The sequence below is a fragment of the Sorex araneus genome, chromosome X, assembly GCF_027595985.1.
Source record: "Sorex araneus isolate mSorAra2 chromosome X, mSorAra2.pri, whole genome shotgun sequence".
In the NCBI taxonomy this organism is placed as follows: Eukaryota; Metazoa; Chordata; class Mammalia; order Eulipotyphla; family Soricidae; genus Sorex; species Sorex araneus.
In genome coordinates, this window is record NC_073313.1 from 298,847,512 (window position 1) to 298,859,956 (window position 12,445).

Sequence of the window (12,445 nt, forward strand, 5' to 3'; positions counted from 1 at the left end):
AAGGGCAACTCAGAGAAGCGATCACTAACTACATTGTAGTTGAAGGCCATGTGGGGGAAAGGAGTTGCGGGCTGAATGAGGGCTAGAGACTGAGCACAGCGGCCACTCAACACCTTTATTGCAAACCACAACAGCTAATTAGAGAGAGAGAACAGAAGGGAATGCCCTGCCACAGTGGCAGGGTGGGGTGGGGGGGAGATGGGAGTGGGGAGGGTGGGAGGGACGCCGGGTTTACGGGTGGTGGAGAATGGGCACTGGTGAAGGGACGGGTTCCCGAACTTTGTATGAGGGAAGTATAAGCACAAAAGTGTATAAATCTGTAACTGTACCCTCACGGTGATTCTCTAATTAAAAATAAATTAAAAAAAAAATAAAAATAAAGTGAATTGAAAAAAAAAAAAAAGAGTGGTACCTTTGGCAATATGTTTGGAAGGCAGGAGGAAAGAAAGGAGAGAGGGAGAAAGGAAAGAGAACAAACAATTTCCTGGAAATCAGTATAAATGCCTCCCTCTTTTCAGAAGAGGAACTTGTTGAAAATATGAAGAACTCTCTGCTGCTCTGCTTAAAATCACATTTATTCTCCTGCATTTTTGACTTTAAATTTTAATTTTGCCTTTTGGATAAGCTGATTAGCCCCAAGATTATTTTTTATGCAGTTTCTAAGTAGGTAGTTATTTTACTGTGTGCTCTTTTACTTGATAGCAATACCTACAATTATGTAACCAAAGTATATTACAGCAAATTTCATTACAAAGTTTCCATATTGTTCACTTTTCACAATGTAGTGTTGCTTAGGTAGAATCTAAGTGTCAAGGTCAGCAAATGTGGCAACTTTTTGAATAGATTTTGCAAACTATCTAAAAAGACTTAATGAGGCGATTGATTTTGGTTAGGACCCTTGAATTTGTGATCATGAAATTGGAACATTGTATGATCAAAGCACAATCATGAACTGTGCTGTAACTATGTATCTCATGGTGGTTTAATAATAATAAAAAACAATCACCCAAAAAGCTTAGGTTTATTTTGTCCAAGTTTTTCTTTATAGAAACTATATAAGCTACATAAAATATGTATATGACTTTTTAATTTGCTTTTTAGATTTTGTTGCAGATTTTATGTCTCATACTTTAGGATTTGAAATGCATCATTGGTAGATACATATATGCACACTCAGATACAAAAAAGCAGGTCTTACTGCATTTCAAGCCAACTCAAAAAGAAGATTTAGTTGGAAGGGGGGAAAAGGTTTTGTATTTACATTATTTACTCTCTGTCCTCTGTTTTCAGAAATGCACATAACTCCTGCCTTGTGTTTTGTGACTTAGCTTGTATTTCTTTATACGTATACTTAGATGCATCTGTATATATATGTATATACAGATGTTTCTAAATAAGCTTGTAATTATTAACTTTATTGTTTCCTCTGTCATCTCCATTTTTAAATATACTCCCAGCATAATGGAAAGAACTTGCATTTTTCTGTGTCCTTAAGACAGTGCTCAGAAAGGCTTGGCATTTGAAGAGTGAATGGATGAATGCCTGCAATTTGCTTTATTCTGTGAGTCTTCTATGAGCTTGAGTACATGGAACATCAGAAAAAAAATGACAGCTTTCACTGATGTTTTAAGGTCACTTCAAATGGAGGTTAAAACATTTCCAAAATTAAGCAGAAGAAGGCATTTTGAAAATGATTATAATGCCACACAACTTTTCAGGGGGCATTTAATATTTTCAACAATTACTAATGATGTTATGGTTACACGATCTTTTATTATATATATTTGTAAATATACAGGCATGTAAACACTTTATTTATTAGATATCTTCATTGCATATGCAGTGTCCATATAATTGCTTCTATGAACTCTTCAGATAATTTTATTCATATATTACTACATACTTTTAGTGATGCATCTAGAATTTTTATTCTAATTCACAAATAGCACACAAAGCAAGGTTTATTTTGAAAAGTGGAAGTTCAATTACCTAGAAACACTGGAACAAGCTGCAAGCATTAAACGCATGCACGGCAGCTGGACACTGTTGATTTCCCACTTGGCTGAAGTCTTCATCTTTAGAATGTCTTTCGCTTTACTCACAATATATGTAAAATAGCAAATATTTGAGTTCTGGATTCCCTGAAGATTCATAGTGATTTGTTTACTTCATACATATACATATATATGCACACACATAGACATATATATGCATACATATGCATATATATACATAGACACTGAACAAAACATAATCATTGCTCACATTATTTTATCACTAATGGAATAAAGGAGGAAGAAAGGTCTGAAATTCACGGTGTTTATTTTTAAACAGTTATGGAAAGTCTAAATCTTTCCTTTTTTAAGCTTCAGTATATATCAGACTCTTCAAAATGAAGTGACTTGTGCCAGAAAATTTGTTGCTTAGCTACAGAACTTCACTTTGAACACAGAAACTCCCATTATCCCAATACAATATTTAATCTCTTTATTTTCATAATATTAATAGAAATATTACATGAATAATGTTTTCTTCAAATGGTTATTTGATAGACGTTGTTCAATAGTTATATTTTATACAATCCAAGAATGGCTGGCTCAATACTAATCAGCATATTTATGTCTTCTAGCACTTTTATAATACAAATATAAAGAGTAAAATCAGTGTCATACAAATGGCACAAAAGCAGAGAATTAAATATTTAAGCATTTTTAAACTTTAGTTTATCAAAATTAAGTATGGAACTGCTTAGTGTGAATTACAGGCTATTTTGCAAGATAAAGGTAAGCCATTCTCTGGCCTGAGCAATAGTACAGCCAACATTGCACCTACTTTGCTCGACAATGACCTGGTTTCCATCCCTGGCACCACATCTGGTCCCCTGAGCCTGCCATCAGGACCCGTGAGCATCACTGGGTGTGACCCACAAAATAATAGCAGCAATAAAAAGAACCCATCCTTCATCTGCCTATTTATGCTTTAAATAAGAATTTTTTATTTTATTTTACTTTTTTTTTATTTTTTGCTTTTTGGGTCACACCTGGTGATGCACAGGGGTTATTCTTGGCTCTGAACTCAGGAATCACCCCTGGTAGTGCTCAGAGGACCATATGGGATGCTGGGAATCGAACCTGGTTCAGCCGGGTGCAAGGCAAATACCCTGCCCGCTATACTATTGCTCCAGCCCCTAAATAAGCATTTTTAGATGTTGTATACTATATCAAAACATGAGGGCAAAAAGCAATTGAATCATGAAATTTGTTTGCATATGAGTTATTTAATATTGAGGAAATTAAAGCAGCTAAATTACTTAGCACATACAGAGGAAGGAGAGAGTGTATGCACTCTCCTGGAAAAAGTGAATTGTGAATGAACTTGTTTATTAAAGTAAATACATAATGGAGGAAATTAAGTTATATTCTATACAGAGATTGAATAGTCTATTGTGAGTATTTCTTAGTTTGTCAATTTTATTCTGCACTTGCTTCATTTTTGAATAATTTGAATTGATGTTTACAAAACTTTGAAAACCAGAGTTGTTTTAGTTCTATCTATATTTTGTAAACTAAAATATAAGACAAATGTAGAAATGGTTAATTAAATCCTAGAAAGATATTTGGTTACCATTTTCATTAATCCTTTGAGATTATTACTAATTGACAAAGCATGATACTTTTGCAATTTTAAGTGCCCAGATATTGTACTTCAAAACACAGGGTCTATCTTTTGGTAGTTTTATTTCTGAAAGTTAATTACACTAATAAAATTCCTTTTCCAGTTGTTTGAGTGTTGATATTTTTTTGCAGTGTTTCTTCTTCATGGTCAGTGACTAACTAAAGGAAAATTCACATTTAACGAACTAATATTACTTTTCCATTTTAATAGAAATTCAGGGTTTTGTTCCTTACAAATTTATGGTTAATGAACTCATTATATCTTCTGCTGCTGTCTATTTAGCTCAGGAGAAAATGTTTATTCATTTAATGTTATTTAGGTGAAATAAACTCAAGGCAAAGGATGTTCTTCCTTCTAATATGCAGATTTAAGCATTTTTACTAATATAAAAAAATCTCACAGCACTGTATTATTGAACTATTCCAATTTCCAATAACCACCTTTACTTATTATTTAACTGAAATATATGTTAAATGATATGAAGGCTAGGTTCACGTAAAATTCATTCTCCGTAGTGTTCTCTTTGTCTACCCATGTAAAAGTCGTTCTCCATAGTGTTCTCTTTGTCTACCTTATATGAGAGCATGGCTCATTTTGTCTCCCCAATATCCATCAAATCTTTTCTTTCCTTGTGTACTCAGAGCATTTTCCACTCCAAATCATGTCTTCTCTCTGCACTGTTGAAGGGAGCTTCTCACGGGACTATCCTCTGTTTTTGCTTTGTTGTTTCTGTAGGAGCGAAGGGACATATTGCATATCACCCCACTTCCCTACTGAACGCACGCCAGTATTCTGTATACTCTTTAGATAAGGACAACACTTTAAATGTGTCATATTGGCCCATATGTGATCTGCCTACTGGTTCCTCAGGATATATTTGGTGGATCCCTTTCCCTTCCTGCCTACCTCCATACCTCCTCTGATCATAACCATTTGTCTTTAATACCTTAATAGACTCTATCTGGTATTCTGGTCTTTGTTTTCTCTTGTTATATTTCAGATGCCAGTATGTTGTCATTTCCTCAGAGAGGAGTTTTTTGACAATTGTGCCTAAGGTTTCTCTTTCATCATCGCATCAGTGCCATGTAGTTCTTATCCTTGTAACTTTCCACTAGCAAAGGCCTAAAAATAGTCTTTCTTAATTGTTCATTTTTTTATCACTTGGGTATAGGACATTGTTTGAATAATATAGGCAATAGTAGGTATCTGTTAAATCTATGGATAATAAACATATTTTATATCTTTTAATTTTTAATTTTTTATTTTAATGAATCATCGTAAGATACATTTACAGACTTACAGACGCTCACAACTGCATTTCAGTCAAACAGTGTTCAAGTATACCCATCCCTCCACCAGTGCCCATTCTCCAACCCCAATGTTCTTCGCATCCCTCCCGCCATCCGAACCCTTTCCCATCTCCTTGCCTTTTCAGCAGGCACAATTCCTCTTACTCTTTCTGTCCTTTGGGTGTTATGGTTTGCAATAGAGGTAATAAGCAGTTTTGATAGATCACGTCTACTTAAGATGTAGAACCAACCTATCTCATGAAGCACTTGTGTGGCATATTTCTGAAACAATTATAGATATAAAGATAGAGGCTTAAACGCTCATAGATAGTATGGTTCTATAGATTTAATAGTATACCTAAAGAATTTTATTTTCTGACAAATTAACTGTCTTTATCATTGTTCCAAAGATATTTAGATTATTTGTATATGTTTTCATTTATATTATATAGAAAATAAATTTGTTTGTCATTTAAAAAATTTTTTTTGTTACCCTATGCCCTAGATGCTACATATTGCTCTAGATAGCATCCCTATTGCCACATTTTATATTTAATCATAGATTGAAGAAGTTGCTTTTCCCTGAGGATAACTTACAAAGATTTTCTAAAAAGCCAAAATAGTGCTAAAGCCAGAAAGTTTGTGTCTATTTAGGAAAGAAGACAGAAATCATCCTTAGAAATGGGAAAGAGGATGAGATAAAAACTGTAAAGTATGTAGAGAGAAATTGAGACAGGTAGAACCAATCTTTTATCTTTTATTTTTCCAGTCTTTATCTTTGATAAAAATCTCCACACTTCAACTTTCAAACATCTGAAAACCCAAGTAATGGTCTGTATCTTGGATCCTCCCTGGAGTCAACTTTTAATGCTGACAAATGTCGTATTCACAACTTGCTATTGCCAGACCTGGTTTCTCTGAATTACCCAGAGGCCAAACACCATCTTCCTTTCTTCTTTTTTTCTAATTTAGTTTGCAGTTATCATGCCTCAAGCACAGGTCACTATGATTGGAAAGAACTTTAGTAGCTTTATGAGCCAATAAATGAGTGTACTTTTAGTCTGGTGTTTTTCAAGAGCATCAAAATCAATCTTAGGATGAGACATCAGTTTGAAAACAGTGCAAACACTTGGCCTTGGATGATAAAGCTGAAATTACCAAGCCAGTGGGGGAATATTGGGAGTGGTTGTGTACCAGAGAGGTTACACAACAGGACAAGGATGAAGTTTCTTGGGCACTTTGGTAATGGTGATGTGTAGTACATGTATATAGCAAAACCATGAGAATTAACACTATTATAACCATGTTACTTAAATATAATATGTTTTTCAATTACAGACCATGTATTGTATTTCTAAATTAGCTTTCAAACGGAAGGCTCACTCTCTCAATACCTGTGAGTGAATATAAAAGCTATTAAGAGGGGCTGGAGTGATAGCACAGCGGGTAGGGCGTTTGCCTTGCACGCGGCCAACCCGGGTTCGAATCCCAGCATCCCATATGGTCCCCTGAGCACCGCCAGGGGTAATTCCTGAGTGCAGAGCCAGGAGTAACCCCTGTGCATCGCCAGGTGTGACCCAAAAAGCAAAAAAAAAAAAAAAAAAAAAGCTATTAAGAATTGTTAATAGTACTCTTCTCAAAATCCAGCTTGGTTTGTTCAAACAGTTGATCTTGTGAAATTATACCAAAATTAACAAAATTATTGAATGACTTTATAGAAGATATTTTAAATATGTAAATAGTTGCAAGAGGTCACGTGAGATTCAGCTTGTGTTTTCCATTTTATAGTGACGCTGGCATATCTTCTAAGTGATCTAAAAAGTCACCTTAGGGGCTCAAGTGACAGTGGACTAGAGCAAATGTTTGGCATTCATGACGCCCAGCATTGCTTGCTGCACTGTTTGGTCTCTTGAGTGCCTGCAGGAATGACTCCCAAGCAGAGAGCTGGGGATAAGTTCTGATCAGATACTGCTGTACATGACCTCCCAAAATAAAAATAAAAACAAACAAAGAAAAAAAAACACAAAACCACACAGAAAACACACAAAAGCAGAAACAGCACCCAAACCCATAACCAGCACGGTTGAGTTGTTTCTGCTTTCAACTTCAGCTTCACCCAGCAGTGCTGGAAGGTGGAGCTGAGTCATCGGTATGCAGAGCTTATGCTTCAGCGCTTAGCACGCTCACCAGGTCCTTGCTATAATATTTCATGATCACAAAATCCTGTTAATCACAATTTCTCGGTCAGGCTCAATAGCATCTCATTTCGTCCTTTCCCTGAGATCTTAGAAGTCTATTTTGACTTGGCCCTCCTAAGGATGTTGCACTGGGGGCTCTTCAGGGTCAGGGGAATGAGATTCAGCTGGTTACTGGATTTTGCATATGAATACCCCATGGGAAGCTTGCAAGGCTGTCCCATGTGGGCAGGAAACTCTCAGAAGATTGCCAGTTTCTCCTAGAGGGAGAAGTAGGCTAAAGATATCTGAGAGTTTGCTTTTAAGTCTCTCTCCGGATGTTGGCCGTTGATGGGATTACACCCACCTGGGTTCCTCTGCTGGTCCCTTCATGCATGAGGCCTGTCCAAACCTGTGGAGAGGGGCCTCCAGCATAATATAATCTTTATATTAAAGATATTTGAGGGCTGGAAAGATAGCACAGCAGGTAGGGCACTTGCCTTGCATATGGCCATCCAGGGTCAAGCATGCCCGACACCTCGATGGCCTCTCCAACCTTGCCAAGTATGATCCCTGTGCACAGAGCAAGTAAAAAGCCCTGAGCACTGCTGAGTGTGCTCCGCTCAAAAAAAATAAATAAATTCTTATCTTTGAATTCCTTGAATTTCCTTATTCTTCTTTTGCTTTTATATTTATATCAAATGTATTTTCTTATTCCTGGATGCTTTCGTTTTGGTTTGGAATCTTGTTTCAGTAGGTCATTAGAAGCTGATTATGAGCAAGGGTGTGGGACTAGAGACCTGTAATTGAATCCTTTTTCTGCAGCTTAAGAACCTCATGACTTGGCTAGTTATTTCATCACTCTGTGCTCCACTTTCTTCCTGTAGCCAATAGGGATAATTGGACTTACCTCTTTAAATGAGTTTATACACAGACATCACTTTATAGTGTCTTTATCTTAATTATAGCTAATATACTGCTGAATTTATTATAATTATCATGATGACCACGATCACGTAATAGGGACAAATGGAGACATTACTGGTGCCCACTGGAGCAAATCAAAGATCTATGGGATAACAGATGATACAAGTGATACAAGTGATGATCACAATCATTATTAAATAAAAATGTTGTTGAATGCCTACTATTTGCCGAATATTTTATTGGCCATGGTTGGTATTAGAAGTCAACTGGACATAAAATGTGCAACAAATAGCTTTACTCTTTGAGTCTTAAAGCCTGGTGAACAGACACTGATTTTACACATGTCTGCAAAAGTGAAGGTGGATGGAATAGATGCGATTGTCTATTGGTGACAGGAAGTGACAGGAAGCTCTGAGAGTCTGGCCGAGGACAGTGAGTCTGGGATGTGACCCTTACACTTGTATTGCCAGAGAGATAATTGTGACAAGCATAGGCAGATCTGTGTTTTAGGTCGAGGAAACCTGCCTGAACACAGTTTGGAGAAGGAAAGGCCTTGTTAAACTCCAGAAAATACAAATTATCTGTTGTGGCTGAAATTAACAACATTTCCCCAAGTAGGTGATACTCCTCTGGGCAAAAGGTCTGGGTCTCTGGAATGATCCTAGATGGAACGGTTCTACCCTCCAGTGCAATTGGGAAGGGTTTTCTGTTTGTTCCCCTAAAAAAATTATGGCCAGAGAGGCAGTCCAGAGGCTAGAGCATCCCTGACCCTTGCAAGCAGTAGACCCAGATTTAGTCCCTGACACCACAGTGGTCCCCTGAGTCCTGCCAGGATTGATCCTAGAAGCCCTGATCTAGAAGCCAGGAGTGATACCTGAGCACAGCCAGTTGTGACTCAACTTCACCCTCCCCACCCTGTTACCCAAACACACACACACACACATACACACACACACACACATACACACACACACACACACACACACACACACACACACACACACACACACACACCAGAACAAAATTAAAACCAGAAATGCTATAAAGAAGGGAGGCAGGGTTTCCAGGATCCACGGCTTTGAAAAATTCTGAAAAGAATATTTTTTTTTTTGGAAAGAGAGGGCATAAGGCCCCAAGCCCCAGGCCCGTGGGGGCCATGCTGTGGATTGTGGGCTCTGCCTTTTTTTTTCCTTTCTTCCTCTTTTGGGTCACACCCGGCAATGCTCAGGGGTTACTCCTGGCTCTGCACTCAGGAATTATTTCTGGCGGTGCTCAGGGAATGGGACACTGGGAATCCAGCCAGGGTCAGCTGTGTGCAAGGCAACGCCCTGCCCGCAGTGCTATCACTCCAGCCCCGTGTGCTCTGCCTTTTCTTTACCATTTGTGGAGGTTTAGTTCAAAAGCTGAAGCAGCCACAGAAGGGGCGGGGTGGGGGACTTAGGGCCTTTTTATGGGGCATGCACACTCCAGCCTCTTGTGAAGCTCGCTGCTTTACTCTCCAACAGTCGTGGTGCCCTCCCTGCTCGGGGCTCAGCCCTGGACCCCTCAGGTCCCCTCGAAGCTCTCAGGCCTGGGACTGCAGGGGTGGGAGCAAATGGGCGCGAATGGGTGGCAGGTCCTCTGGGCTCTGTGCTTCCTGGGCCGCTCTCAGGGCTGCCTCTGCCAGTGGCCTCTCTAGCTGTGGCCATGGCAGCTCGCTGTGCCCTCTCCTGGGTGAGCCTTGACCCGGCCCTCCCACACTCTCCTTGCGCTGCCTGTCTGCCCTGCTCTCAGGCCCTCTGCAGAGCAGCCTTAGCTGCCTTCCTGGACGCTGGACACATTTCTGTGTGCTGGGGGCAGAGGTCATGTGACTGCATCCCTGGGCTAACTGAGCTCACTTAGGGGCTTCTCATCCTCTAGCTTCCTCCTTGTCTGAGGCCCCCACTACAGTCTTGGTACACTTACAGACTCTCACTATCTCTTTTGGGACTGGATCGATAGCACAGTGGGTAGTGTGTTTGCCTTGCATGTGGGTGACCTGGGTTCGATTCCTTTGTCCCTCTCAGAGAACCGGCAGGCTACTGAGAGTATCCCGTCCGCAGGGCAGAGCCTGTCAAGCTCCATGTGGTGTATTTAATATGCCAGAAACAGTAACAACAAGTCTCATAATGCAGATGTTACTGGTGCCCACTCCAGCAAATAGATGAACAATGGGAGGACAGTACTACAGACAGTGCTATTTTTTCATACCCAGTAGGACTCAGGGTTTTTATTCCTGGCTCTGTAGTCAAGGGTTAATCCTAGTGAGCTCAGGGGACCATATCTGGTGCCAGGGATTGAACCCAGTTCACTGGATGCAAGGCAAATACCCTCCCAGCTGCATTAGCTCTAGGCCTACACCATCCCACCTTCTCACAAAAAGCCTAATATTGTGAATCAAGTTCGGAAAACTCTGAGTTAGAAGAAAGAGAGATCAAAGTGAGGTGAAAGGCAGTAGGAGTTGAATCAGACATTCAGCAAGACAGAAATCGTCCAAATTCAACACAGCTTATAGGAATCTAAAGTGATGGTACCTTAAAATCCTGGATTATTTTGTGTGCCATCTGGGAAAGTGGATTTGAGAACTGATATAGTATCAGCAAGATAATTTTGAATCTAGGTGAAGGTTGAGATAATTGAAAATGGTGGCAGCGGTAATTAAGTGTGGCATCTATGTAATAGGGAAGTTAAGAGAGGGATGATAAAGGATTTTAACTCCTAGTTACCTGGCTTCAGCAACTGAGACAGGGGGAGGTATTGCTGAATTTGAGCAGTAGGGGAAAGGGTGGAACAGAGAATTCAGTTTCAGATTAAGATTAATGTTGCTCTGTGACACAAAAATAGTGGTATGAAAATGTAATTGGAAATGTGAGTTCATAATTCAAAGATAAATAAGGATAGGAGATATAAATTTGACACCTATCATAGCTGATATTTAGAGTCAGGCATAGCTGAGCTGATTTAGAAAAATAATGTTGTAAGAAAGAGAATAGAAATTCAGGGCTGAGTTTTAACTAAATCCATCATATCAAGAAAAAATGTCCATTTTCATTACTCTGAATAAATGATTGATTATACAATGCTGCAAATGTCATTATGCCATTTTATAATTAATAATACTGCATATTGTATGTATTATTGTATTTTATTGAGAGAAAAGAGCTACAAATGCCCTTCACCCATTCAGCTATTGTTTTATTTGCATCTATGAAGCTCACTTACCTAAAATTTAAAATCAATTGTGAAAATTTCTTGTCACAGTTACAAAGTGGAGCATATGGTAGCAAAATGATAATTTTATTATTATAATTTAATTCATATATTACTTTGAATATCTGTATTCAAAGTATAATTACAATTCAACATAAAGAATAAATTAAAACCAACATAGAGGAGTTGGAGAGATAGGACAGGGGGAAGGGCACTTGCCTTGTACATAACTGACATGGGTTCGATTCTCTACAACCTATACGATTCCCTAAATATTTGCAGGAGTGATCCCTGAGTGCAGAATCAGGAGTAAGCCCTAAGCACAACTAGGCATGACCCCAAAACAAAAGCAAAGAAAGAAAATTTAATAATGGACTAAGCCCTAAGCACAACTAGGAATGACCCCAAAACAAAAGCAAAGTAAGAAAATTTAATAATAATTAGATATAATTATCTGGATATAAAAAGAAAGAAGATGGGCCAGAGCTATAGGTCAGTGGAGAAGGTATTTGCCTTGCACCGGGCCGACCCAGGTTCAATCCCCTGCATCCCATATGGTCCCCCAAGAATTGCCAGGAGTAATTCCTGAGTGCAGAGCCAGGAGTAAGCCCTGAGCATTGCTGGGTGTGACCCAGAAGATATGACTGGGTCAGAGATGAGGGTCTGGACACTGTTTGAGAGAATGTGGCTGAAGTGTAAAACTGAGAGAATGTGACTGAATGGTAAAGCTTTCTTGTTTGTTTGTTTGTTTGTTTATTTATTTGTTTGTTTTAATTTTTATTGAATCACCATGTGGAAAGTTACAAAGCTCTCAGGTTTATGTCTCAGTTATACAATATTCAAACACCATCCCTTCACCAGTGCCCATATTCCACCACCAAAAACCCCAGTATACCCCGGCCCCTGCTCCCCCCCAATTGTATAACTGATGAATTTCACTTCATTTTCTCAAAGCTTTCTTGTTTATATGACTTCACTTTCCCCAGAGTTTCACAGACCTGGTAATTGGAGTAAATGGCAGGTATGGCTATCCGGATAGAGGATGTATCAGATATTAAACTGATAAGATAAGATACTACACTTGATCTTAGCCAAAAGGCTTAGAAGCTATGATATAGTTATCTGGGATGATGGTACTTTAACTTAAACCTG

The 12,445-nt window shown here is 38.8% G+C and overlaps 1 protein-coding gene and 1 pseudogene across 4 annotated transcripts in view; one reads left to right on the top strand and one right to left on the bottom strand.

The window, feature by feature from the left end:
• Window positions 1–12,445, top strand: part of CTNNA2 (catenin alpha 2) — a 1,292,108-nt gene that overhangs the window by 332,119 nt on the left and 947,544 nt on the right. The window lies entirely within an intron of this gene.
• Window positions 12,299–12,404, bottom strand: LOC129400285 (U2 spliceosomal RNA; annotated as a pseudogene).